Source organism: Pseudorasbora parva, chromosome 22, assembly GCF_024679245.1.
Source record: "Pseudorasbora parva isolate DD20220531a chromosome 22, ASM2467924v1, whole genome shotgun sequence".
NCBI classification, from domain to species: domain Eukaryota; kingdom Metazoa; phylum Chordata; class Actinopteri; order Cypriniformes; family Gobionidae; genus Pseudorasbora; species Pseudorasbora parva.
In genome coordinates, this window is record NC_090193.1 from 4,643,455 (window position 1) to 4,665,485 (window position 22,031).

Here is a 22,031-nt window from a genome sequence, read left to right on the forward strand (position 1 = left end):
TGCTTTTATACTAGCCTACTTTCAGACAAACCAGACATATGTCATTTGTGCTTGCTATATGTCAGGCTTGTTTAAAACAAAGATTTTATAATTTATTTAAATAGTTTAAAAGGAAGGGGGTATAGCTCAGTGGTAGAGCATTTGACTGCAGATCAAGAGGTCTCCGATTCAAATCCGGATGCCCCCTTTGACATGTTCTCTGGTACTTTTATACTAGCCTACTTTCAGACAAACCAGACATATCTTAATTGTGCTTGCGATATGTCAGGCTTGTTTAAAACAAAGGTTTTTTTTTAAATTTATTTAAATGGTTTTCCAGAAAGGGGGTATAGCTCAGTGGTAGAGCATTTGACTGCAGATCAAGAGGTCTCCGGTTCAAATCCGGATGCCCCCTTCAGCTTGAACAAATCTGTTCTGTGGTTCATTTATACCAGCCTACTTTCAGACAAGCCAGACATATCTCACTTGTCTTTCGAGATAGGATTTTCCAGAAAGGGGGTATAGCTCAGTGGTAGAGCATTTGACTGCAGATCAAGAGGTCTCCGGTTCAAATCCGGATACCCCCTTTGACATGTTCTCTGGTAGTTTTATACTTGCCTACTTTCAGACAAGCCAGACATATCTCCATTGTGCTTGCGATATGGTAGGCTTGTTTAAAACAAAGATTTTTTTTAAATGTATTTAAATGGTTTTCAAGAAAGGGGGTATAGCTCAGTGGTAGAGCATTTGACTGCAGATCAAGAGGTCTCCGGTTCAAATCCGGATGCCCCCTTTAGCCTGACCTAATCTGTTCTGTGGTGCATTTATACTAGCCTACTTTTCGACAAGACAGAAATATCTAAATTGTGTTTCGAGATATGGTTTTTCAGAAAGGGGGTATAGCTCAGTGCTAGAGCATTTGACTGCAGATCAAGAGGTCTCGGGCTCAAATCCGGATGCCCCCTTTGACATGTTCTCTGGTACTTTCATACTAGCCTACTTTCAGACAAGCCAGACATATCTCCATTGTGCTTGCGATATGTCAGGCTTGTTTAAAACAAAGATTTTTTTTTATTTATTTAAATGGTTTTCAAGAAAGGGGGTATAGCTCACTGGTAGAGCATTTGACTGCAGATCATGAGGTCTCCGGTTCAAATCCGGATGCCCCCTTTGAAATGTTCTCTGGTACTTTTATACTAAAAGAAAGGGGGTATAGATCAGTGGTAGAGCATTTGACTGCAGATCAAGAGGTCTCCGGTTCAAATCCGGATGCCCTCTTTGACATGTTCTCTGCTGCTTTTATACTAACCTACTTTCAGACAAACCAGACATATCTCCATTGTGCTTGCGATATGTTAGGCTTGTTTAAAACAAAGATTTTTTTTAAATGTATTTAAATGGTTTTCAAGAAAGGGGGTATAGCTCAGTGGTAGAGCATTTGACTGCAGATCAAGAGGTCTCTGGTTCAAATCCGGATGCCCCCTTTAGCCTGACCTAATCTGTTCTGTGGTGCATTTATACTAGCCTACTTTTCGACAAGACAGAAATATCTAAATTGTGTTTCGAGATATGGTTTTCCAGAAAGGGGGTATAGCTCAGTGGTAGAGCATTTAACTGCAGATCAAGAGGTCTCCGGCTCAAATCCGGATGCCGCCTTTGACATGTTCTCTGGTACTTTCAGACAAAACAGACATATCTCTATTGTGCTTGCGATATGTCAGGCTTGTTTAAAACAAAGATTTTTTATTTATTTATTTAAATGGTTTTCAAGAAAGGGGGTATAGCTCACTGGTAGAGCATTTGACTGCAGGTCAAGAGGTCTCCGGTTCAAATCCGGATGCCCCCTTTGACATGTTCTCTGGTACTTTTATACTAAAAGAAAGGGGGTATAGCTCAGTGGTAGAGCATTTGACTGCAGATCAAGAGGTCTCCGGTTCAAATCCGGATGCCCCCTTTGACATGTTCTCTGGTACTTTTATACTAGCCTACTTTCAGACAAGCCATACATATCTAAATTGTGTTTCATTCAAAGATTTATTAAATTATTTATGTAAGTGGCTTTCCAGAAAGGGGGTATAGCTCAGGGGTAGAGCATTTGACTGCAGATCAAGAGGTCTCCAGTTCAAATCCGGAGGCCCCCTTTGCCATGTTTTCTGGTACTTTTGTACTAGCCTACATTCAGACAAGCCAGACATATCTCACTTGTGCTTGCTATATGTCAGGCTTGTTTAAAACAAAGATTTTTTAATTTTATTTAAATAGTTTTCAAAAAAGGGGGTATAGCTCAGTGGTAGAGCTTTGGACTACAGATCAAGAGGTCTCCGGTTCAAATCCGGATGCCCCCTTTGACATGTTCTCTGGTACTTTTATTCTAGCCTACTTTCAAACAAACCAGACATATGTCATTTGTGCTTTCTAAATGTCAGGCTTGTTGATAACAAAGATTTTTTTAATTTATTTAACTAGTTTTCAAGAAAGGGGGTATAGCTCAGTGGTAGAGCATTTGACTGCAGATCAAGAGGTCCCCAGTTCTAATCCAGATGCCCCCTTTAGCTTGACCTAATCTGTCATGTGGTTCATTTATACCAGCCTACTTTCAGACAAGCCATAGATATCTAAATTGTGTTTCATTCAAAGATTTATTTAATTATTTATTTAGGTAGCTTTCCAGAGAGGGGGTATAGCTCAGGGGTAGAGCATTTGACTGCAGATCAAGAGGTCTCCGGTTCAAATCCGGATGCCCCCTTTGACATGTTCTCTGGTACTTTCATACTAGCCTACTTTCAGACAAAACAGACATATCTCTATTGTGCTTGCGATATGTCAGGCATGTTTAAAACAAAGATTTTTTTTAATTTATTTAAATGATTTTCAAGAAAGGGGGTATAGCTCACTGGTAGAGCATTTGACTGCAGATCAAGAGGTCTCCGGTTCAAATCCGGATGCCCCCTTTGACATGTTCTCTGGTACTTTTATACTAAAAGAAAGGGTGTATAGCTCAGTGGTAGAGCATTTGACTGCAGATCAAGAGGTCTCCGTTCAAATCCGGATGCCCCCTTTGACATGTTCTCTGGTACTTTTATACTAGCCTACTTTCAGACAAGCCATACATATCTAAATTGTGTTTCATTCAAAGATTTATTTAATTATTTATGTAAGTGGCTTTCCAGAAAGGGGGTATAGCTCAGGGGTAGAGCATTTGCCTGCAGATCATGAGGTCTCCGGTTCAAATCCGGATGCCCCCTTTGAAATGTTCTCTGGTACTTTTATACTAAAAGAAAGGGGGTATAGCTCAGTGGTAGAGCATTTGACTGCAGATCAAGAGGTCTCCGGTTCAAATCCGGATGCCCTCTTTGACATTTTCTCTGCTGCTTTTATACTAACCTACTTTCAGACAAACCAGACATATGTCATTTCTGCTTGCTATATGTCAGGCTTGTTTAAAACAAAGATTTTATAATTTATTTAAATAGTTTAAAAGGAAGGGGGTATAGCTCAGTGGTAGAGCATTTGACTGCAGATCAAGAGGTCTCCGGTTCAAATCCGGATGCCCCCTTTGACATGTTCTCTGGTACTTTTATACTAGCCTACTTTCAGACAAGCCAGACATATCTTAATTGTGCTTGCGATATGTCAGGCTTGTTTAAAACAAAGAGTTTTTTTTAATTTATCTAAATGGTTTTCCAGAAAGGGGGTATAGCTCAGTGGTAGAGCATTTGACTGCAGATCAAGAGGTCTCCGGTTCAAATCCGGATGCCCCCTTCAGCTTGAACAAATCTGTTCTGTGGTTCATTTACACCAGCCTACTTTCAGACAAGCCAGACATATCTCACTTGTCTTTCGAGATAGGATTGTCCAGAAATGGGGTATAGCTCAGTGGCAGAGCATTTGACTGCAGATCAAGAGGTCTCCGATTCAAATCTGGATGCCCCCTTTGACATGTTCTCTGGTACTTTTATACTAGCCTACTTTCAGACAAGCCAGACATATCTCCATTGTGCTTGCGATATGTTAGGCTTGTTTAAAACAAAGTTTTTTTTTTAAATGTATTTAAATGGTTTTCAAGAAAGGGGGTATAGCTCAGTGGTAGAGCATTTGACTGCAGATCAAGAGGTCTCGGTTCAAATCCGGATGCCCCCTTCAGCCTGACCTAATCTGTTCTGTGGTGCATTTATACTAGCCTACTTTTCGACAAGACAGAAATATCTAAATTGTGTTTCGAGATATGGTTTTTCAGAAAGGGGGTATAGCTCAGTGGTAGAGCATTTGACTGCAGATCAAGAGATCTCCGGCTCAAATCCGGATGCCCCCTTTGACATGTTCTCTGGTACTTTCATACTAGCCTACTTTCAGACAAGCCAGGCATATCTCCATTGTGCTTGCGATATGTCAGGCTTGTTTAAAACAAAGATTTTTTTTTTATTTATTTAAATGGTTTTCAAGAAAGGGGGTATAGCTCACTTGTAGAGCATTTGACTGCAGATCAAGAGGTCTCCGGTTCAAATCCGGATGCCCCCTTTGAAATGTTCTCTGGTACTTTTATACTAAAAGAAAGGGGGTATAGCTCAGTGGTAGAGCATTTGACTGCAGATCAAGAGGTCTCTGGTTCAAATCCGGATGCCCCCTTTGACATGTTCTCTGGTACTTTTATACTAGCCTACTTTCAGACAAGCCAGACATATCTCCATTGTGCTTGCGATATGTTAGGCTTGTTTAAAACAAAGATTTTTTTTAAATGTATTTAAATGGTTTTCAAGAAAGGGGGTATAGCTCAGTTGTAGAGCATTTGACTGCAGATCAAGAGGTCTCCGGTTCAAATCCGGATGCCCCCTTTAGCCTGACCTAATCTGTTCTGTGGTGCATTTATACTAGCCTACTTTTCGACAAGACAGAAATATCTAAATTGTGTTTCGAGATATGGTTTTCCAGAAAGGGGGTATAGCTCAGTGGTAGAGCATTTGACTGCAGATCAAGAGGTCTCCTGTTCAAAGCCGGATGCCCCCTTTGACATGTTCTCTGGTACTTTTATACTAGCCTACTTTCAGACAAGCCAGACATATCTTAATTGTGCTTTCGATATGTCAGGCTTGTTTAAAACAAAGGTTTTTTTTTAATTTATCTAAATGGTTTTCCAGAAAGGGGGTATAGCTCAGTGGTAGAGCATTTGACTGCAGATCAAGAGGTCTCCGGTTCAAATCCGGATGCCCCCTTCAGCTTGAACAAATCTGTTCTGTGGTTCATTTATACCAGCCTACTTTCAGACAAGCCAGACATATCTCACTTGTCTTTCGAGATAGGATTGTCCAGAAATGGGGTATAGCTCAGTGGCAGAGCATTTGACTGCAGATCAAGAGGTCTCCGGTTCAAATCTGGATGCCCCCTTTGACATGTTCTCTGGTACTTTTATACTAGCCTACTTTCAGACAAGCCAGACATATCTCCATTGTGCTTGCGATATGTTAGGCTTGTTTAAAACAAAGATTTTTTTTAAATGTATTTAAATGGTTTTCAAGAAAGGGGGTATAGCTCAGTGGTAGAGCATTTGACTGCAGATTAAGAGGTCTCCGGTTCAAATCCGGATGCCCCCTTCAGCCTGACCTAATCTGTTCTGTGGTGCATTTATACTAGCCTACTTTTCGACAAGACAGAAATATCTAAATTGTGTTTCGAGATATGGTTTTTCAGAAAGGGGGTATAGCTCAGTGGTAGAGCATTTGACTGCAGATCAAGAGGTCTCCGGCTCAAATCCGGATGCCCCCTTTGACATGTTCTCTGGTACTTTCATACTAGCCTACTTTCAGACAAGCCAGACATATCTCCATTGTGCTTGCGATATGTCAGGCTTGTTTAAAACAAAGTTTTTTTATTTATTTATTTAAATGGTTTTCAAGAAAGGGGGTATAGCTCACTGGTAGAGCATTTGACTGCAGATCAAGAGGTCTCCGGTTCAAATCCGGATGCCCCCTTTGAAATGTTCTCTGGTACTTTTATACTAAAAGAAAGGGGGTATAGCTCAGTGGTAGAGCATTTGACTGCAGATCAAGAGGTCTCTGGTTCAAATCCGGATGCCCCCTTTGACATGTTCTCTGGTACTTTTATACTAGCCTACTTTCAGACAAGCCAGACATATCTCCATTGTGCTTGCGATATGTTAGGCTTGTTTAAAACAAAGATTTTTTTTAAATGTATTTAAATGGTTTTCAAGAAAGGGGGTATAGCTCAGTTGTAGAGCATTTGACTGCAGATCAAGAGGTCTCCGGTTCAAATCCGGATGCCCCCTTTAGCCTGACCTAATCTGTTCTGTGGTGCATTTATACTAGCCTACTTTTCGACAAGACAGAAATATCTAAATTGTGTTTCGAGATATGGTTTTCCAGAAAGGGGGTATAGCTCAGTGGTAGAGCATTTGACTGCAGATCAAGAGGTCTCCGGCTCAAATCCGGATGCCGCCTTTGACATGTTCGCTGGTACTTTCATACTAGCCTACTTTCAGACAAAACAGACATATCTCTGTTGTGCTTGCGATATGTCAGGCTTGTTTAAAACAAAGATTTTTTTTTAATTTATTTAAATGGTTTTCAAGAAAGGGGGTATAGCTCACTGGTAGAGCATTTGACTGCAGATCAAGAGGTCTCCGGTTCAAATCCGGATGCCCCCTTTGACATGTTCTCTGGTACTTTTATACTAAAAGAAAGGGGGTATAGCTCAGTGGTAGAGCATTTGACTGCAGATCAAGAGGTCTCCGTTCAAATCCGGATGCCCCCTTTGACATGTTCTCTGGTACTTTTATACTAGCCTACTTTCAGACAAGCCATACATATCTAAATTGTGTTTCATTCAAAGATTTATTTAATTATTTATGTAAGTGGCTTTCCAGAAAGGGGGTATAGCTCAGGGGTAGAGCATTTGCCTGCAGATCAAGAGGTCTCCGGTTCAAATCCGGATGCCCCCTTTGACATGTTCTCTGGTACTTTTATTCTAGCCTACTTTCAAACAAACCAGACATATGTCATTTGTGCTTGCTATATGTCAGGCTTGTTGATAACAAAGATTTTTTTAATTTATTTAACTAGTTTTCAAGAAAGGGGGTATAGCTCAGTGGTAAAGCATTTGACTGCAGATCAAGAGGTCCCCAGTTCAAATCCGGATGCCGCCTTTGACATGTTCTCTGGTACTTTTATACTAGCCTACTTTCAGACAAACCAGACATATGTCACTTGTGCTTTCTATATGTCAGGCTTGTTCAAAACAAATATTTTTTAAATTTATTTAAATAGATTTCAAGAAAGGGGGTATAGCTCAGTGGTAGAGCATTTGACTGCAGATCAAGAGGTCTCCGTTCAAATCCGGATGCCCCCTTTGACATGTTCTCTGGTACTTTTATACTAGCCTACTTTCAGACAAGCCATACATATCTAAATTGTGTTTCATTCAAAGATTTATTTAATTATTTATGTAAGTGGCTTTCCAGAAAGGGGGTATAGCTCAGGGGTAGAGCATTTGACTGCAGATCAAGAGGTCTCCGGTTCAAATCCGGATGCCCCCTTTGCCATGTTTTCTGGTACTTTTGTACTAGCCTACATTCAGACAAGCCAGACATATTTCACTTGTGCTTGCGATATGTCAGGCTTGTTTAAAACAAAGATTTTTTATTTATTTATTTAAATGGTTTTCAAGAAAGGGGGTATAGCTCAGTGGTAGAGCATTTGACTGCAGATCAAGAGGTCTCCGGTTCAAATCCGGATGCCCCCTTTGACATGTTCTCTGCTGCTTTTATACTAGCCTACTTTCAGACAAACCAGACATATGTCATTTGTGCTTTCTATATGTCAGGCTTGTTTAAAACAAAGATTTTATAATTTATTTAAATAGTTTAAAAGGAAGGGGGTATAGCTCAGTGGTAGAGCATTTGACTGCAGATCAAGAGGTCTCCGATTCAAATCCGGATGCCCCCTTTGACATGTTCTCTGGTACTTTTATACTAGCCTACTTTCAGACAAGCCAGACATATCTTAATTGTGCTTGCGATATGTCAGGCTTGTTTAAAACAAAGGTTTTTTTTTAAATTTATTTAAATGGTTTTCCAGAAAGGGGGTATAGCTCAGTGGTAGAGCATTTGACTGCAGATCAAGAGGTCTCCGGTTCAAATCCGGATGCCCCCTTCAGCTTGAACAAATCTGTTCTGTGGTTCATTTATACCAGCCTACTTTCAGACAAGCCAGACATATCTCACTTGTCTTTCGAGATAGGATTTTCCAGAAAGGGGGTATAGCTCAGTGGTAGAGCATTTGACTGCAGATCAAGAGGTCTCCGGTTCAAATCCGGATACCCCCTTTGACATGTTCTCTGGTAGTTTTATACTTGCCTACTTTCAGACAAGCCAGACATATCTCCATTGTGCTTGCGATATGGTAGGCTTGTTTAAAACAAAGATTTTTTTTAAATGTATTTAAATGGTTTTCAAGAAAGGGGGTATAGCTCAGTGGTAGAGCATTTGACTGCAGATCAAGAGGTCTCCGGTTCAAATCCGGATGCCCCCTTTAGCCTGACCTAATCTGTTCTGTGGTGCATTTATACTAGCCTACTTTTCGACAAGACAGAAATATCTAAATTGTGTTTCGAGATATGGTTTTTCAGAAAGGGGGTATAGCTCAGTGCTAGAGCATTTGACTGCAGATCAAGAGCTCTCGGGCTCAAATCCGGATGCCCCCTTTGACATGTTCTCTGGTACTTTCATACTAGCCTACTTTCAGACAAGCCAGACATATCTCCATTGTGCTTGCGATATGTCAGGCTTGTTTAAAACAAAGATTTTTTTTATTTATTTAAATGGTTTTCAAGAAAGGGGGTATAGCTCACTGGTAGAGCATTTGACTGCAGATCAAGAGGTCTCCGGTTCAAATCCGGATGCCCCCTTTGACATGTTCTCTGGTACTTTTATACTAGCCTACTTTCAGACAAGCCATACATATCTAAATTGTGTTTCATTCAAAGATTTATTTAATTATTTATGTAAGTGGCTTTCCAGAAAGGGGGTATAGCTCAGGGGTAGAGCATTTGACTGCAGATCAACAGGTCTCCGGTTCAAATCCGGATGCCCCCTTTGCCATGTTTTCTGGTACTTTTGTACTAGCCTACATTCAGACAAGCCAGATATATCTCACTTGTGCTTGCGATATGTCAGGCTTGTTTAAAACAAAGATTTTTTTTTAATTTATTTAAATGGTTTTCAAGAAAGGGGGTATAGCTCAGTGGTAGAGCATTTGACTGCAGATCAAGAGGTCTCCGGTTCAAATCCGGATGCCCCCTTTGACATGTTCTCTGCTGCTTTTATACTAGCCTACTTTCAGACAAACCAGACATATGTCATTTCTGCTTGCTATATGTCAGGCTTGTTTAAAACAAAGATTTTATAATTTATTTAAATAGTTTAAAAGGAAGGGGGTATAGCTCAGTGGTAGAGCATTTGACTGCAGATCAAGAGGTCTCCGGTTCAAATCCGGATGCCCCCTTTGACATGTTCTCTGGTACTTTTATACTAGCCTACTTTCAGACAAGCCAGACATATCTTAATTGTGCTTGCGATATGTCAGGCTTGTTTAAAACAAAGGGTTTTTTTTAATTTATTTAAATGGTTTTCCAGAAAGGGGGTATAGCTCAGTGGTAGAGCATTTGACTGCAGATCAAGAGGTCTCCGGTTCAAATGCAGATGCCCCCTTCAGCTTGAACAAATCTGTTCTGTGGTTCATTTATACCAGCCTACTTTCAGAAAAGCCAGACATATCTCACTTGTCTTTCGAGATAGGTTTTCCAGAAATGGGGTATAGCTCAGTGGTAGAGCATTTGACTGCAGATCAAGAGGTCTCCGGTTCAAATCCGGATGCCCCCTTTGACATGTTCTCTGGTACTTTTATACTAGCCTACTTTCAGACAAGCCAGACATATCTCCATTGTGCTTGCGATATGTTAGGCTTGTTTAAAACAAAGATTTCTTCTAAATGTATTTAAATGGTTTTCAAGAAAGGGGGTATAGCTCAGTGGTAGAGCATTTGACTGCAGATCAAGAGGTCTCCGGTTCAAATCCGGATGCCCCCTTTAGCCTGACCTAATCTGTTCTGTGGTGCATTTATACTAGCCTACTTTTCGACAAGACAGAAATATCTAAATTGTGTTTCGAGATATGGTTTTCCAGAAAGGGGGTATAGCTCAGTGATAGAGCATTTGACTGCAGATCAAGAGGTCTCCGGCTCAAATCCGGATGCCGCCTTTGACATGTTCTCTGGTACTTTCATACTAGCCTACTTTCAGACAAAACAGACATATCTCTATTGTGCTTGCGATATGTCAGGCTTGTTTAAAACAAAGATTTTTTTTTTATTTATTTAAATGGTATTCAAGAAAGGGGGTATAGCTCACTGGTAGAGCATTTGACTGCAGATCAAGAGGTCTCCGGTTCAAATCCGGATGCCCCCTTTGACATGTTCTCTGGTACTTTTATACTAAAAGAAAGGGGGTATAGAGCTCAGTGGTAGAGCATTTGACTGCAGATCAAGAGGTCTCCGTTCAAATCCGGATGCCCCCTTTGACATGTTCTCTGGTACTTTTATACTAGCCTACTTTCAGACAAGCCATACATATCTAAATTGTGTTTCATTCAAAGATTTATTTAATTATTTATGTAAGTGGCTTTCCAGAAAGGGGGTATAGCTCAGGGGTAGAGCATTTGACTGCAGATCAAGAGGTCTCCGGTTCAAATCCGGATGCCCCCTTTGACATGTTCTCTGGTACTTTTATTCTAGCCTACTTTCAAACAAACCAGACATATGTCATTTGTGCTTGCTATATGTCAGGCTTGTTGATAACAAAGATTTTTTTAATTTATTTAACTAGTTTTCAAGAAAGGGGGTATAGCTCAGTGGTAGAGCATTTGACTGCAGTTCAAGAGGTCCCCGGTTCAAATCCGGATGCCCCCTTTGACATGTTCTCTAGTACTTTTATACTAGCCTACTTTCAGACAAACCAGACATATGTCATTTGTGCTTTCTATATGTCAGGCTTGTTTAAAACAAATATTTTTTAAATTTATTTAAATAGATTTCAAAAAAGGGGGTATAGCTCAGTGGTAGAGCATTTGACTGCAGATCAAGAGGTCTCCGGCTCAAATCCGGATGCCCCCTTTGACATGTTCTCTGGTACTTTCATACTAGCCTACTTTCAGACAAGCCAGACATATCTCCATTGTGCTTGCGATATGTCAGGCTTGTTTAAAACAAAGATTTTTTTTTATTTATTTAAATGGTTTTCAAGAAAGGGGGTATAGCTCACTGGTAGAGCATTTGACTGCAGATCAAGAGGTCTCCGGTTCAAATCCGGATGCCCCCTTTGAAATGTTCTCTGGTACTTTTATACTAAAAGAAAGGGGGTATAGCTCAGTGGTAGAGCATTTGACTGCAGATCAAGAGGTCTCTGGTTCAAATCCGGATGCCCCCTTTGACATGTTCTCTGGTACTTTTATACTAGCCTACTTTCAGACAAGCCAGACATATCTCCATTGTGCTTGCGATATGTTAGGCTTGTTTAAAACAAAGATTTTTTTTAAATGTATTTAAATGGTTTTCAAGAAAGGGGGTATAGCTCATTTGTAGAGCATTTGACTGCAGATCAAGAGGTCTCCGGTTCAAATCCGGATGCCCCCTTTAGCCTGACCTAATCTGTTCTGTGGTGCATTTATACTAGCCTACTTTTCGACAAGACAGAAATATCTAAATTGTGTTTCGAGATATGGTTTTCCAGAAAGGGGGTATAGCTCAGTGGTAGAGCATTTGACTGCAGATCAAGAGGTCTCCGGCTCAAATCCGGATGCCGCCTTTGACATGTTCTCTGGTACTTTCATACTAGCCTACTTTCAGACAAGCCAGACATATCTCTATTGTGCTTGCGATATGTCAGGCTTGTTTAAAACAAAGATTTTTTTTATTTATTTAAATGGTTTTCAAGAAAGGGGGTATAGCTCACTGGTAGAGCATTTGACTGCAGATCAAGAGGTCTCCGGTTCAAATCCGGATGCCCCCTTTGACATGTTCTCTGGTACATTTATACTAAAAGAAAGGGGGTATAGCTCAGTGGTAGAGCATTTGACTGCAGATCAAGAGGTCTCCGTTCAAATCCGGATGCCCCCTTTGACATGTTCTCTGGTACTTTTATACTAGCCTACTTTCAGACAAGCCATACATATCTAAATTGTGTTTCATTCAAAGATTTATTTAATTATTTATGTAAGTGGCTTTCCAGAAAGGGGGTATAGCTGAGGGGTAGAGCATTTGCCCTCAGATCAAGAGGTCTCCGGATCAAATCCGGATGCCCCCTTTGACATGTTCTCTGGTACTTTTATTCTAGCCTACTTTCAAACAAACCAGACATATGTCATTTGTGCTTGCTATATGTCAGGCTTGTTGATAACAAAGATATTTTTTAATTTATTTAACTAGTTTTCTAGAAAGGGGGTATAGCTCAGTGGTAGAGCATTTGACTGCAGATCAAGAGGTCCCCGGTTCAAATCTGGATGCCCCCTTTGACATGTTCTCTGGTACTTTTATACTAGCCTACTTTCAGACAAACCAGACATATGTCACTTTTGCTTTCTATATGTCAGGCTTGTTCAAAACAAATATTTTTTAAATTTATTTAAATAGATTTCAAGAAAGGGGGTATAGCTCAGTGGTAGAGCATTTGACTGCAGATCAAGAGGTCTCCGTTCAAATCCGGATGCCCCCTTTGACATGTTCTCTGGTACTTTTATACTAGCCTACTTTCAGACAAGCCATACATATCTAAATTGTGTTTCATTCAAAGATTTATTTAATTATTTATGTAAGTGGCTTTCCAGAAAGGGGGTATAGCTCAGGGGTAGAGCATTTGACTGCAGATCAAGAGGTCTCCGGTTCAAATCCGGATGCCCCCTTTGACATGTTCTCTGCTGCTTTTATACTAGCCTACTTTCAGACAAACCAGACATATGTCATTTGTGCTTGCTATATGTCAGGCTTGTTTAAAACAAAGATTTTATAATTTATTTAAATAGTTTAAAAGGAAGGGGGTATAGCTCAGTGGTAGAGCATTTGACTGCAGATCAAGAGGTCTCCGATTCAAATCCGGATGCCCCCTTTGACATGTTCTCTGGTACTTTTATACTAGCCTACTTTCAGACAAGCCAGACATATCTTAATTGTGCTTGCGATATGTCAGGCTTGTTTAAAACAAAGGTTTTTTTTTAAATTTATTTAAATGGTTTTCCAGAAAGGGGGTATAGCTCAGTGGTAGAGCATTTGACTGCAGATCAAGAGGTCTCCGGTTCAAATCCGGATGCCCCCTTCAGCTTGAACAAATCTGTTCTGTGGTTCATTTATACCAGCCTACTTTCAGACAAGCCAGACATATCTCACTTGTCTTTCGAGACAGGATTGTCCAGAAAGGGGGTATAGCTCAGTGGTAGAGCATTTGACTGCAGATCAAGAGGTCTCCGGTTCAAATCCGGATTCCCCCTTTGACATGTTCTCTGGTAGTTTTATACTTGCCTACTTTCAGACAAGCCAGACATATCTCCATTGTGCTTGCGATATGGTAGGCTTGTTTAAAACAAAGATTTTTTTTAAATGTATTTAAATGGTTTTCAAGAAAGGGGGTATAGCTCAGTGGTAGAGCATTTGACTGCAGATCAAGAGGTCTCCGGTTCAAATCCGGATGCCCCCTTTAGCCTGACCTAATCTGTTCTGTGGTGCATTTATACTAGCCTACTTTTCGACAAGACAGAAATATCTAAATTGTGTTTCGAGATATGGTTTTCCAGAAAGGGGGTATAGCTCAGTGGTAGAGCATTTGACTGCAGATCAAGAGGTCTCCGGCTCAAATCCGGATGCCGCCTTTGACATGTTCTCTGGTACTTTCAGACAAAACAGACATATCTCTATTGTGCTTGCGATATGTCAGGCTTGTTTAAAACAAAGATTTTTTATTTATTTATTTAAATGGTTTTCAAGAAAGGGGGTATAGCTCACTGGTAGAGCATTTGACTGCAGGTCAAGAGGTCTCCGGTTTAAATCCGGATGCCCCCTTTGACATGTTCTCTGGTACTTTTATACTAAAAGAAAGGGGGTATAGCTCAGTGGTAGAGCATTTGACTGCAGATCAAGAGGTCTCCGGTTCAAATCCGGATGCCCCCTTTGACATGTTCTCTGGTACTTTTATACTAGCCTACTTTCAGACAAGCCATACATATCTAAATTGTGTTTCATTCAAAGATTTATTTAATTATTTATGTAAGTGGCTTTCCAGAAAGGGGGTATAGCTCAGGGGTAGAGCATTTGACTGCAGATCAAGAGGTCTCCAGTTCAAATCCGGATGCCCCCTTTGCCATGTTTTCTGGTACTTTTGTACTAGCCTACATTCAGACAAGCCAGACATATCTCACTTGTGCTTGCTATATGTCAGGCTTGTTTAAAACAAAGATTTTTTAATTTTATTTAAATGGTTTTCAAAAAAGGGGGTATAGCTCAGTGGTAGAGCATTTGACTGCAGATCAAGAGGTCTCCGGTTCAAATCCGGATGCCCCCTTTGACATGTTCTCTGGTACTTTTATTCTAGCCTACTTTCAAACAAACCAGACATATGTCATTTGTGCTTGCTAAATGTATGGCTTGTTTAAAACAAAGATTTTTTTAATTTATTTAACTTGTTTTCAAGAAAGGGGGTATAGCTCAGTGGTAGAGCATTTGACTGCAGATCAAGAGGTCTCCGGTTCAAATGCGGATGCCCCCTTCAGCTTGAACAAATCTGTTCTGTGGTTCATTTATACCAGCCTACTTTCAGAAAAGCCAGACATATCTCACTTGTCTTTCGAGATAGGATTTTCCAGAAATGGGGTATAGCTCAGTGGTAGAGCATTTGACTGCAGATCAAGAGGTCTCCGGTTCAAATCTGGATGCCCCCTTTGACATGTTCTCTGGTACTTTTATACTAGCCTACTTTCAGACAAGCCAGACATATCTCCATTGTGCTTGCGATATGTTAGGCTTGTTTAAAACAAAGATTTTTTTTTAAATGTATTTAAATGGTTTTCAAGAAAGGGAGTATAGCTCAGTGGTAGAGCATTTGACTGCAGATCAAGAGGTCTCCGGTTCAAATCCGGATGCCCCCTTTGACATGTTCTCTGGTACTTTTATACTAGCCTACTTTCAGACAAGCCAGACATATCTCCATTGTGCTTGCGATATGTTAGGCTTGTTTAAAACAAAGATTTTTTTTAAATGTATTTAAATGGTTTTCAAGAAAGGGGGTATAGCTCAGTGGTAGAGCATTTGACTGCAGATCAAGAGGTCTCCGGTTCAAATCCGGATGCCCCCTTTAGCCTTTCCTAATCTGTTCTGTGGTGCATTTATACTAGCCTACTTTTCGACAAGACAGAAATATCTAAATTGTGTTTCGAGATATGGTTTTCCAGAAAGGGGGTATAGCTCAGTGGTAGAGCATTTGACTGCAGATCAAGAGGTCTCCGGCTCAAATCCGGATGCCGCCTTTGACATGTTCTCTGGTACTTTCAGACAAAACAGACATATCTCTATTGTGCTTGCGATATGTCAGGCTTGTTTAAAACAAAGATTTTTTATTTATTTATTTAAATGGTTTTCAAGAAAGGGGGTATAGCTCACTGGTAGAGCATTTGACTGCAGGTCAAGAGGTCTCCGGTTCAAATCCGGATGCCCCCTTTGACATGTTCTCTGGTACTTTTATACTGAAAGAAAGGGGGTATAGCTCAGTGGTAGAGCATTTGACTGCAGATCAAGAGGTCTCCGGTTCAAATCTGGATGCCCCCTTTGACATGTTCTCTGGTACTTTTATACTAGCCTACTTTCAGACAAGCCATACATATCTAAATTGTGTTTCATTCAAAGATTTATTTAATTATTTATGTAAGTGGCTTTCCAGAAAGGGGGTATAGCTCAGGGGTAGAGCATTTGACTGCAGATCAAGAGGTCTCCAGTTCAAATCCGGATGCCCCCTTTGCCATGTTTTCTGGTACTTTTGTACTAGCCTACATTCAGACAAGCCAGACATATCTTAATTGTGCTTGCTATATGTCAGGCTTGTTTAAAACAAAGATTTTTTAATTTTATTTAAATAGTTTTCAAAAAAGGGGGCATAGCTCAGTGGTAGAGCATTTGACTGCAGATCAAGAGGTCTCCGGTTCAAATCCGGATGCCCCCTTTGACATGTTCACTGGTACTTTTATTCTAGCCTACTTTCAAACAAACCAGACATATGTCATTTGTGCTTGCTAAATGTCAGGCTTGTTGATAACAAAGATTTTTTTAATTTATTTAACTAGTTTTCAAGAAAGGGGGTATAGCTCAGTGGTAGAGCATTTGACTGCAGATCAAGAGGTCCCCGGTTCTAATCCAGATGCCCCCTTTAGCTTGACCTAATCTGTCATGTGGTTCATTTATACCAGCCTACTTTCAGACAAGGCATAGATATCTAAATTGTGTTTCATTCAAAGATTTATTTAATTATTTATTTAGGTAACTTTCCAGAGAGGGGGTATAGCTCAGGGGTAGAGCATTTGACTGCAGATCAAGAGGTCTCCGTTTCAAATCCGGATGCCCCCTTTGACATATTCTCTGGTACTTTTATACTAGCCTACTTTCAGACAAACCAGACATATGTCATTTGTGCTTTCTATATGTCAGGCTTGTTTAAAACAAAGATTTTTTAAATTTATTTAAATAGTTTTCAAGAAATGGGGTATAGCTCAGTGGTAGAGCATTTGACTGCAGATCAAGAGGTCTCCGTTCAAATCCGGATGCCCCCTTTGACATGTTCTCTGGTACTTTTATACTAGCCTACTTTCAGACAAGCCATACATATCTAAATTGTGTTTCATTCAAAGATTTATTTAATTATTTATGTAAGTGGCTTTCCAGAAAGGGGGTATAGCTCAGGGGTAGAGCATTTGACTGCAGCTCAACAGGTCTCCGGTTCAAATCCGGATGCCCCCTTTGCCATGTTTTCTGGTACTTTTGTACTAGCCTACATTCAGACAAGCCAGACATATCTCACTTGTGCTTGCGATATGTCAGGCTTGTTTAAAACAAAGATTTTTTTTTTATTTATTTAAATGGTTTTCAAGAAAGGGGGTATAGCTCAGTGGTAGAGCATTTGACAGCAGATCAAGAGGTCTCCGGTTCAAATCCGGATGCCCCCTTTGACATGTTCTCTGCTGCTTTTATACTAGCCTACTTTCAGACAAACCAGACATATGTCATTTCTGCTTGCTATATGTCAGGCTTGTTTAAAACAAAGATTTTATAATTTATTTAAATAGTTTAAAAGGAAGGGGGTATAGCTCAGTGGTAGAGCATTTGACTGCAGATCAAGAGGTCTCCGGTTCAAATCCGGATGCCCCCTTTGACATGTTCTCTGGCACTTTTATACTAGCCTACTTTCAGACAAGCCAGACATATCTTAATTGTGCTTGCGATATGTCAGGCTTGTTTAAAACAAAGGGTTTTTTTAAATTTATTTAAATGGTTTTCCAGAAAGGGGGTATAGCTCAGTGGTAGAGCATTTGACTGCAGATCAAGAGGTCTCCGGTTCAAATGTGGATGCCCCCTTCAGCTTGAACAAATCTGTTCTGTGGTTCATTTATACCAGCCTACTTTCAGAAAAGCCAGACATATCTCACTTGTCTTTCGAGATAGGATTTTCCAGAAATGGGGTATAGCTCAGTGGTAGAGCATTTGACTGCAGATCAAGAGGTCTCCGGTTCAAATCTGGATGCCCCCTTTGACATGTTCTCTGGTACTTTTATACTAGCCTACTTTCAGACAAGCCAGACATATCTCCATTGTGCTTGCGATATGTTAGGCTTGTTTAAAACAAAGATTTTTTTTAAATGTATTTAAATGGTTTTCAAGAAAGGGAGTATAGCTCAGTGGTAGAGCATTTGACTGCAGATCAAGAGGTCTCCTGTTCAAATCCGGATGCCCCCTTTGACATGTTCTCTGGTACTTTTATACTAGCCTACTTTCAGACAAGCCAGACATATCTCCATTGTGCTTGCGATATGTTAGGCTTGTTTAAAACAAAGATTTTTTTTAAATGTATTTAAATGGTTTTCAAGAAAGGGGGTATAGCTCAGTGGTAGAGCATTTGACTGCAGATCAAGAGGTCTCCGGTTCAAATCCGGATGCCCCCTTTAGCCTGTCCTAATCTGTTCTGTGGTGCATTTATACTAGCCTACTTTTCGACAAGACAGAAATATCTAAATTGTGTTTCGAGATATGGTTTTCCAGAAAGGGGGTATAGCTCAGTGGTAGAGCATTTGACTGCAGATCAAGAGATCTCCGGCTCAAATCCGGATGCCGCCTTTGACATGTTCTCTGGTACTTTCATACTAGCCTACTTTCAGACAAAACAGCCATACCTCTATTGTGCTTGCGATATGTCAGGCTTGTTTAAAACAAAGATTTTTTAATTTTATTTAAATAGTTTTCAAGAAAGGGGGTATAGCTCAGTGGTAGAGCATTTGACTGCAGATCAAGAGGTCTCCGGTTCAAATCCGGATGCCCCCTTTAGCCTGACCTAATCTGTTCTGTGGTGCATTTATACTAGCCTACTTTTCGACAAGACAGAAATATCTAAATTGTGTTTCGAGATATGGTTTTTCAGAAAGGGGGTATAGCTCAGTGGTAGAGCATTTGACTGCAGATCAAGAGGTCTCCGGCTCAAATCCGGATGCCCCCTTTGACATGTTCTCTGGTACTTTTATACTAGCCTACTTTCAGACAAGCCAGACATATCTCCATTGTGCTTGCGATATGTTAGGCTTGTTTAAAACAAAGATTTTTTTTAAATGTATTTAAATGGTTTTCAAGAAAGGGGGTATAGCTCAGTGGTAGAGCATTTGACTGCAGATCAAGAGGTCTCCGGTTCAAATCCGGATGCCCCCTTTAGCCTGACCTAATCTGTTCTGTGGTGCATTTATACTAGCCTACTTTTCGACAAGACAGAAATATCTAAATTGTGTTTCGAGATATGGTTTTCCAGAAAGGGGGTATAGCTCAGTGGTAGAGCATTTGACTGCAGATCAAGAGGTCTCCGGCTCAAATCCGGATGCCGCCTTTGACATGTTCTCTGGTACTTTTATACTAAAAGAAAGGGGGTATAGCTCAGTGGTAGAGCATTTGACTGCAGATCAAGAGGTCTCCGTTCAAATCCGGATGCCCCCTTTGACATGTTCTCTGGTACTTTTATACTAGCCTACTTTCAGACAAGCCATACATATCTAAATTGTGTTTCATTCAAAGATTTATTTAATTATTTATGTAAGTGGCTTTCTAGAAAGGGGGTATAGCTCAGGGGTAGAGCATTTGACTGCAGATCAAGAGGTCTCCAGTTCAAATCCGGATGCCCCCTTTGCCATGTTTTCTGGTACTTTTGTACTAGCCTACATTCAGACAAGCCAGACATATCTCACTTGTGCTTGCTATATGTCAGGCTTGTTTAAAACAAAGATTTTTTAATTTTTCTTAAATAGTTTTCAAAAAAGGGGGTATAGCTCAGTGGTAGAGCATTTGACTGCAGATCAAGAGGTCTCCGGTTCAAATCCGGATGCCCCCTTTGACATGTTCTGTGGTACTTTTATTCTAGCCTACTTTCAAACAAACCAGACATATGTCATTTGTGCTTGCTAAATGTCAGGCTTGTTGATAACAAAGATTTTTTTAATTTATTTAACTAGTTTTCAAGAAAGGGGGTATAGCTCAGTGGTAGAGCATTTGACTGCAGATCAAGAGGTCCCCGATTCAAATCCGGATGCCCCCTTTGACATGTTCTCTGGTACTTTTATACTAGCCTACTTTCAGACAAACCAGACATATGTCATTTGTGCTTTCTATATGTCAGGCTTGTTTAAAACAAATATTTTTAAAATTTATTTAAATAGTTTTCAAGAAAGGGGGTATAGCTCAGTGGTAGAGAATTTGACTGCAGCTCAAGAGGTCTCCGGCTCAAATCCGGATGCCCCCTTTGACATGTTCTCTGGTACTTTCTTACTAGCCTACTTTCAGACAAGCCAGACATATCTCCATTGTGCTTGCGATATGTCAGGCTTGTTTAAAACAAAGATTTTTTTTTTATTTATTTAAATGGTTTTCAAGAAAGGGGGTATAGCTCACTGGTAGAGCATTTGACTGCAGATCAAGAGGTCTCCGGTTCAAATCCGGATGCCCCCTTTGACATGTTCTCTGCTGCTTTTATACTAGCCTACTTTCAGACAAACCAGACATATGTCATTTCTGCTTGCTATATGTCAGGCTTGTTTAAAACAAAGATTTTATAATTTATTTAAATAGTTTAAAAGGAAGGGGGTATAGCTCAGTGGTAGAGCATTTGACTGCAGATCAAGAGGTCTCCGGTTCAAATCCGGATGCCCCCTTTGACATGTTCTCTGGTACTTTTATACTAGCCTACTTTCAGACAAGCCAGACATATCTTAATTGTGCTTGCGATATGTCAGGCTTGTTTAAAACAAAGGGTTTTTTTTAATTTATTTAAATGGTTTTCCAGAAAGGGGGTATAGCTCAGTGGTAGAGCATTTGACTGCAGATCAAGAGGTCTCCGGTTCAAATGCAGATGCCCCCTTCAGCTTGAACAAATCTGTTCTGTGGTTCATTTATACCAGCCTACTTTCAGAAAAGCCAGACATATCTCACTTGTCTTTCGAGATAGGTTTTCCAGAAATGGGGTATAGCTCAGTGGTAGAGCATTTGACTGCAGATCAAGAGGTCTCCGGTTCAAATCCGGATGCCCCCTTTGACATGTTCTCTGGTACTTTTATACTAGCCTACTTTCAGACAAGCCAGACATATCTCCATTGTGCTTGCGATATGTTAGGCTTGTTTAAAACAAAGATTTCTTCTAAATGTATTTAAATGGTTTTCAAGAAAGGGGGTATAGCTCAGTGGTAGAGCATTTGACTGCAGATCAAGAGGTCTCCGGTTCAAATCCGGATGCCCCCTTTAGCCTGACCTAATCTGTTCTGTGGTGCATTTATACTAGCCTACTTTTCGACAAGACAGAAATATCTAAATTGTGTTTCGAGATATGGTTTTCCAGAAAGGGGGTATAGCTCAGTGATAGAGCATTTGACTGCAGATCAAGAGGTCTCCGGCTCAAATCCGGATGCCGCCTTTGACATGTTCTCTGGTACTTTCATACTAGCCTACTTTCAGACAAAACAGACATATCTCTATTGTGCTTGCGATATGTCAGGCTTGTTTAAAACAAAGATTTTTTTTTTATTTATTTAAATGGTATTCAAGAAAGGGGGTATAGCTCACTGGTAGAGCATTTGACTGCAGATCAAGAGGTCTCCGGTTCAAATCCGGATGCCCCCTTTGACATGTTCTCTGGTACTTTTATACTAAAAGAAAGGGGGTATAGAGCTCAGTGGTAGAGCATTTGACTGCAGATCAAGAGGTCTCCGTTCAAATCCGGATGCCCCCTTTGACATGTTCTCTGGTACTTTTATACTAGCCTACTTTCAGACAAGCCATACATATCTAAATTGTGTTTCATTCAAAGATTTATTTAATTATTTATGTAAGTGGCTTTCCAGAAAGGGGGTATAGCTCAGGGGTAGAGCATTTGACTGCAGATCAAGAGGTCTCCGGTTCAAATCCGGATGCCCCCTTTGACATGTTCTCTGGTACTTTTATTCTAGCCTACTTTCAAACAAACCAGACATATGTCATTTGTGCTTGCTATATGTCAGGCTTGTTGATAACAAAGATTTTTTTAATTTATTTAACTAGTTTTCAAGAAAGGGGGTATAGCTCAGTGGTAGAGCATTTGACTGCAGTTAAAGAGGTCCCCGGTTCAAATCCGGATGCCCCCTTTGACATGTTCTCTAGTACTTTTATACTAGCCTACTTTCAGACAAACCAGACATATGTCATTTGTGCTTTCTATATGTCAGGCTTGTTTAAAACAAATAT

At 40.2% G+C, this 22,031-nt stretch overlaps 46 non-coding genes across 46 annotated transcripts; all 46 read left to right on the forward strand.

The window, feature by feature from the left end:
- Nucleotides 1–322: 322 nt before the first annotated feature.
- trnac-gca (transfer RNA cysteine (anticodon GCA)) lies at nt 323–394 on the forward strand. The gene has a single exon. It is a non-coding gene; the product is annotated as a tRNA-Cys (tRNA).
- A 100-nt stretch (nt 395–494) lies between these two features.
- trnac-gca (transfer RNA cysteine (anticodon GCA)) lies at nt 495–566 on the forward strand. The gene has a single exon. It is a non-coding gene; the product is annotated as a tRNA-Cys (tRNA).
- Nucleotides 567–700: 134 nt separating this feature from the next.
- Nucleotides 701–772, forward strand: trnac-gca (transfer RNA cysteine (anticodon GCA)). The gene has a single exon. It is a non-coding gene; the product is annotated as a tRNA-Cys (tRNA).
- Nucleotides 773–1,391: 619 nt separating this feature from the next.
- Nucleotides 1,392–1,463, forward strand: trnac-gca (transfer RNA cysteine (anticodon GCA)). Its single transcript has one exon. It is a non-coding gene; the product is annotated as a tRNA-Cys (tRNA).
- Nucleotides 1,464–1,861: 398 nt separating this feature from the next.
- Nucleotides 1,862–1,933, forward strand: trnac-gca (transfer RNA cysteine (anticodon GCA)). Its single transcript has one exon. It is a non-coding gene; the product is annotated as a tRNA-Cys (tRNA).
- A 319-nt stretch (nt 1,934–2,252) lies between these two features.
- On the forward strand, nt 2,253–2,324 carry trnac-aca (transfer RNA cysteine (anticodon ACA)). Its single transcript has one exon. It is a non-coding gene; the product is annotated as a tRNA-Cys (tRNA).
- Nucleotides 2,325–2,653: 329 nt separating this feature from the next.
- On the forward strand, nt 2,654–2,725 carry trnac-gca (transfer RNA cysteine (anticodon GCA)). Its single transcript has one exon. It is a non-coding gene; the product is annotated as a tRNA-Cys (tRNA).
- A 535-nt stretch (nt 2,726–3,260) lies between these two features.
- trnac-gca (transfer RNA cysteine (anticodon GCA)) lies at nt 3,261–3,332 on the forward strand. The gene has a single exon. It is a non-coding gene; the product is annotated as a tRNA-Cys (tRNA).
- A 131-nt stretch (nt 3,333–3,463) lies between these two features.
- trnac-gca (transfer RNA cysteine (anticodon GCA)) lies at nt 3,464–3,535 on the forward strand. Its single transcript has one exon. It is a non-coding gene; the product is annotated as a tRNA-Cys (tRNA).
- Nucleotides 3,536–3,669: 134 nt separating this feature from the next.
- Nucleotides 3,670–3,741, forward strand: trnac-gca (transfer RNA cysteine (anticodon GCA)). The gene has a single exon. It is a non-coding gene; the product is annotated as a tRNA-Cys (tRNA).
- Nucleotides 3,742–4,533: 792 nt separating this feature from the next.
- trnac-gca (transfer RNA cysteine (anticodon GCA)) lies at nt 4,534–4,605 on the forward strand. The gene has a single exon. It is a non-coding gene; the product is annotated as a tRNA-Cys (tRNA).
- Nucleotides 4,606–5,117: 512 nt separating this feature from the next.
- Nucleotides 5,118–5,189, forward strand: trnac-gca (transfer RNA cysteine (anticodon GCA)). Its single transcript has one exon. It is a non-coding gene; the product is annotated as a tRNA-Cys (tRNA).
- A 306-nt stretch (nt 5,190–5,495) lies between these two features.
- Nucleotides 5,496–5,567, forward strand: trnac-gca (transfer RNA cysteine (anticodon GCA)). The gene has a single exon. It is a non-coding gene; the product is annotated as a tRNA-Cys (tRNA).
- Nucleotides 5,568–5,667: 100 nt separating this feature from the next.
- trnac-gca (transfer RNA cysteine (anticodon GCA)) lies at nt 5,668–5,739 on the forward strand. Its single transcript has one exon. It is a non-coding gene; the product is annotated as a tRNA-Cys (tRNA).
- A 242-nt stretch (nt 5,740–5,981) lies between these two features.
- trnac-gca (transfer RNA cysteine (anticodon GCA)) lies at nt 5,982–6,053 on the forward strand. Its single transcript has one exon. It is a non-coding gene; the product is annotated as a tRNA-Cys (tRNA).
- A 1,400-nt stretch (nt 6,054–7,453) lies between these two features.
- Nucleotides 7,454–7,525, forward strand: trnac-gca (transfer RNA cysteine (anticodon GCA)). The gene has a single exon. It is a non-coding gene; the product is annotated as a tRNA-Cys (tRNA).
- Nucleotides 7,526–7,659: 134 nt separating this feature from the next.
- trnac-gca (transfer RNA cysteine (anticodon GCA)) lies at nt 7,660–7,731 on the forward strand. Its single transcript has one exon. It is a non-coding gene; the product is annotated as a tRNA-Cys (tRNA).
- A 338-nt stretch (nt 7,732–8,069) lies between these two features.
- Nucleotides 8,070–8,141, forward strand: trnac-gca (transfer RNA cysteine (anticodon GCA)). Its single transcript has one exon. It is a non-coding gene; the product is annotated as a tRNA-Cys (tRNA).
- Nucleotides 8,142–8,241: 100 nt separating this feature from the next.
- On the forward strand, nt 8,242–8,313 carry trnac-gca (transfer RNA cysteine (anticodon GCA)). Its single transcript has one exon. It is a non-coding gene; the product is annotated as a tRNA-Cys (tRNA).
- A 134-nt stretch (nt 8,314–8,447) lies between these two features.
- Nucleotides 8,448–8,519, forward strand: trnac-gca (transfer RNA cysteine (anticodon GCA)). Its single transcript has one exon. It is a non-coding gene; the product is annotated as a tRNA-Cys (tRNA).
- A 697-nt stretch (nt 8,520–9,216) lies between these two features.
- trnac-gca (transfer RNA cysteine (anticodon GCA)) lies at nt 9,217–9,288 on the forward strand. Its single transcript has one exon. It is a non-coding gene; the product is annotated as a tRNA-Cys (tRNA).
- A 131-nt stretch (nt 9,289–9,419) lies between these two features.
- Nucleotides 9,420–9,491, forward strand: trnac-gca (transfer RNA cysteine (anticodon GCA)). The gene has a single exon. It is a non-coding gene; the product is annotated as a tRNA-Cys (tRNA).
- Nucleotides 9,492–10,002: 511 nt separating this feature from the next.
- trnac-gca (transfer RNA cysteine (anticodon GCA)) lies at nt 10,003–10,074 on the forward strand. The gene has a single exon. It is a non-coding gene; the product is annotated as a tRNA-Cys (tRNA).
- A 602-nt stretch (nt 10,075–10,676) lies between these two features.
- trnac-gca (transfer RNA cysteine (anticodon GCA)) lies at nt 10,677–10,748 on the forward strand. Its single transcript has one exon. It is a non-coding gene; the product is annotated as a tRNA-Cys (tRNA).
- A 132-nt stretch (nt 10,749–10,880) lies between these two features.
- Nucleotides 10,881–10,952, forward strand: trnac-gca (transfer RNA cysteine (anticodon GCA)). Its single transcript has one exon. It is a non-coding gene; the product is annotated as a tRNA-Cys (tRNA).
- A 132-nt stretch (nt 10,953–11,084) lies between these two features.
- trnac-gca (transfer RNA cysteine (anticodon GCA)) lies at nt 11,085–11,156 on the forward strand. The gene has a single exon. It is a non-coding gene; the product is annotated as a tRNA-Cys (tRNA).
- A 241-nt stretch (nt 11,157–11,397) lies between these two features.
- trnac-gca (transfer RNA cysteine (anticodon GCA)) lies at nt 11,398–11,469 on the forward strand. Its single transcript has one exon. It is a non-coding gene; the product is annotated as a tRNA-Cys (tRNA).
- Nucleotides 11,470–12,868: 1,399 nt separating this feature from the next.
- On the forward strand, nt 12,869–12,940 carry trnac-gca (transfer RNA cysteine (anticodon GCA)). Its single transcript has one exon. It is a non-coding gene; the product is annotated as a tRNA-Cys (tRNA).
- A 338-nt stretch (nt 12,941–13,278) lies between these two features.
- On the forward strand, nt 13,279–13,350 carry trnac-gca (transfer RNA cysteine (anticodon GCA)). Its single transcript has one exon. It is a non-coding gene; the product is annotated as a tRNA-Cys (tRNA).
- Nucleotides 13,351–13,450: 100 nt separating this feature from the next.
- Nucleotides 13,451–13,522, forward strand: trnac-gca (transfer RNA cysteine (anticodon GCA)). Its single transcript has one exon. It is a non-coding gene; the product is annotated as a tRNA-Cys (tRNA).
- Nucleotides 13,523–13,656: 134 nt separating this feature from the next.
- On the forward strand, nt 13,657–13,728 carry trnac-gca (transfer RNA cysteine (anticodon GCA)). Its single transcript has one exon. It is a non-coding gene; the product is annotated as a tRNA-Cys (tRNA).
- A 398-nt stretch (nt 13,729–14,126) lies between these two features.
- trnac-gca (transfer RNA cysteine (anticodon GCA)) lies at nt 14,127–14,198 on the forward strand. The gene has a single exon. It is a non-coding gene; the product is annotated as a tRNA-Cys (tRNA).
- A 319-nt stretch (nt 14,199–14,517) lies between these two features.
- trnac-gca (transfer RNA cysteine (anticodon GCA)) lies at nt 14,518–14,589 on the forward strand. Its single transcript has one exon. It is a non-coding gene; the product is annotated as a tRNA-Cys (tRNA).
- Nucleotides 14,590–15,100: 511 nt separating this feature from the next.
- On the forward strand, nt 15,101–15,172 carry trnac-gca (transfer RNA cysteine (anticodon GCA)). Its single transcript has one exon. It is a non-coding gene; the product is annotated as a tRNA-Cys (tRNA).
- Nucleotides 15,173–15,306: 134 nt separating this feature from the next.
- On the forward strand, nt 15,307–15,378 carry trnac-gca (transfer RNA cysteine (anticodon GCA)). Its single transcript has one exon. It is a non-coding gene; the product is annotated as a tRNA-Cys (tRNA).
- A 398-nt stretch (nt 15,379–15,776) lies between these two features.
- trnac-gca (transfer RNA cysteine (anticodon GCA)) lies at nt 15,777–15,848 on the forward strand. The gene has a single exon. It is a non-coding gene; the product is annotated as a tRNA-Cys (tRNA).
- A 319-nt stretch (nt 15,849–16,167) lies between these two features.
- On the forward strand, nt 16,168–16,239 carry trnac-gca (transfer RNA cysteine (anticodon GCA)). The gene has a single exon. It is a non-coding gene; the product is annotated as a tRNA-Cys (tRNA).
- Nucleotides 16,240–17,367: 1,128 nt separating this feature from the next.
- Nucleotides 17,368–17,439, forward strand: trnac-gca (transfer RNA cysteine (anticodon GCA)). Its single transcript has one exon. It is a non-coding gene; the product is annotated as a tRNA-Cys (tRNA).
- A 718-nt stretch (nt 17,440–18,157) lies between these two features.
- trnac-gca (transfer RNA cysteine (anticodon GCA)) lies at nt 18,158–18,229 on the forward strand. Its single transcript has one exon. It is a non-coding gene; the product is annotated as a tRNA-Cys (tRNA).
- A 304-nt stretch (nt 18,230–18,533) lies between these two features.
- On the forward strand, nt 18,534–18,605 carry trnac-gca (transfer RNA cysteine (anticodon GCA)). The gene has a single exon. It is a non-coding gene; the product is annotated as a tRNA-Cys (tRNA).
- Nucleotides 18,606–18,705: 100 nt separating this feature from the next.
- On the forward strand, nt 18,706–18,777 carry trnac-gca (transfer RNA cysteine (anticodon GCA)). The gene has a single exon. It is a non-coding gene; the product is annotated as a tRNA-Cys (tRNA).
- A 134-nt stretch (nt 18,778–18,911) lies between these two features.
- On the forward strand, nt 18,912–18,983 carry trnac-gca (transfer RNA cysteine (anticodon GCA)). Its single transcript has one exon. It is a non-coding gene; the product is annotated as a tRNA-Cys (tRNA).
- A 598-nt stretch (nt 18,984–19,581) lies between these two features.
- On the forward strand, nt 19,582–19,653 carry trnac-gca (transfer RNA cysteine (anticodon GCA)). Its single transcript has one exon. It is a non-coding gene; the product is annotated as a tRNA-Cys (tRNA).
- Nucleotides 19,654–20,398: 745 nt separating this feature from the next.
- Nucleotides 20,399–20,470, forward strand: trnac-gca (transfer RNA cysteine (anticodon GCA)). Its single transcript has one exon. It is a non-coding gene; the product is annotated as a tRNA-Cys (tRNA).
- Nucleotides 20,471–20,981: 511 nt separating this feature from the next.
- trnac-gca (transfer RNA cysteine (anticodon GCA)) lies at nt 20,982–21,053 on the forward strand. The gene has a single exon. It is a non-coding gene; the product is annotated as a tRNA-Cys (tRNA).
- A 602-nt stretch (nt 21,054–21,655) lies between these two features.
- On the forward strand, nt 21,656–21,727 carry trnac-gca (transfer RNA cysteine (anticodon GCA)). Its single transcript has one exon. It is a non-coding gene; the product is annotated as a tRNA-Cys (tRNA).
- The last annotated feature ends 304 nt before the right edge of the window (nt 21,728–22,031 follow it).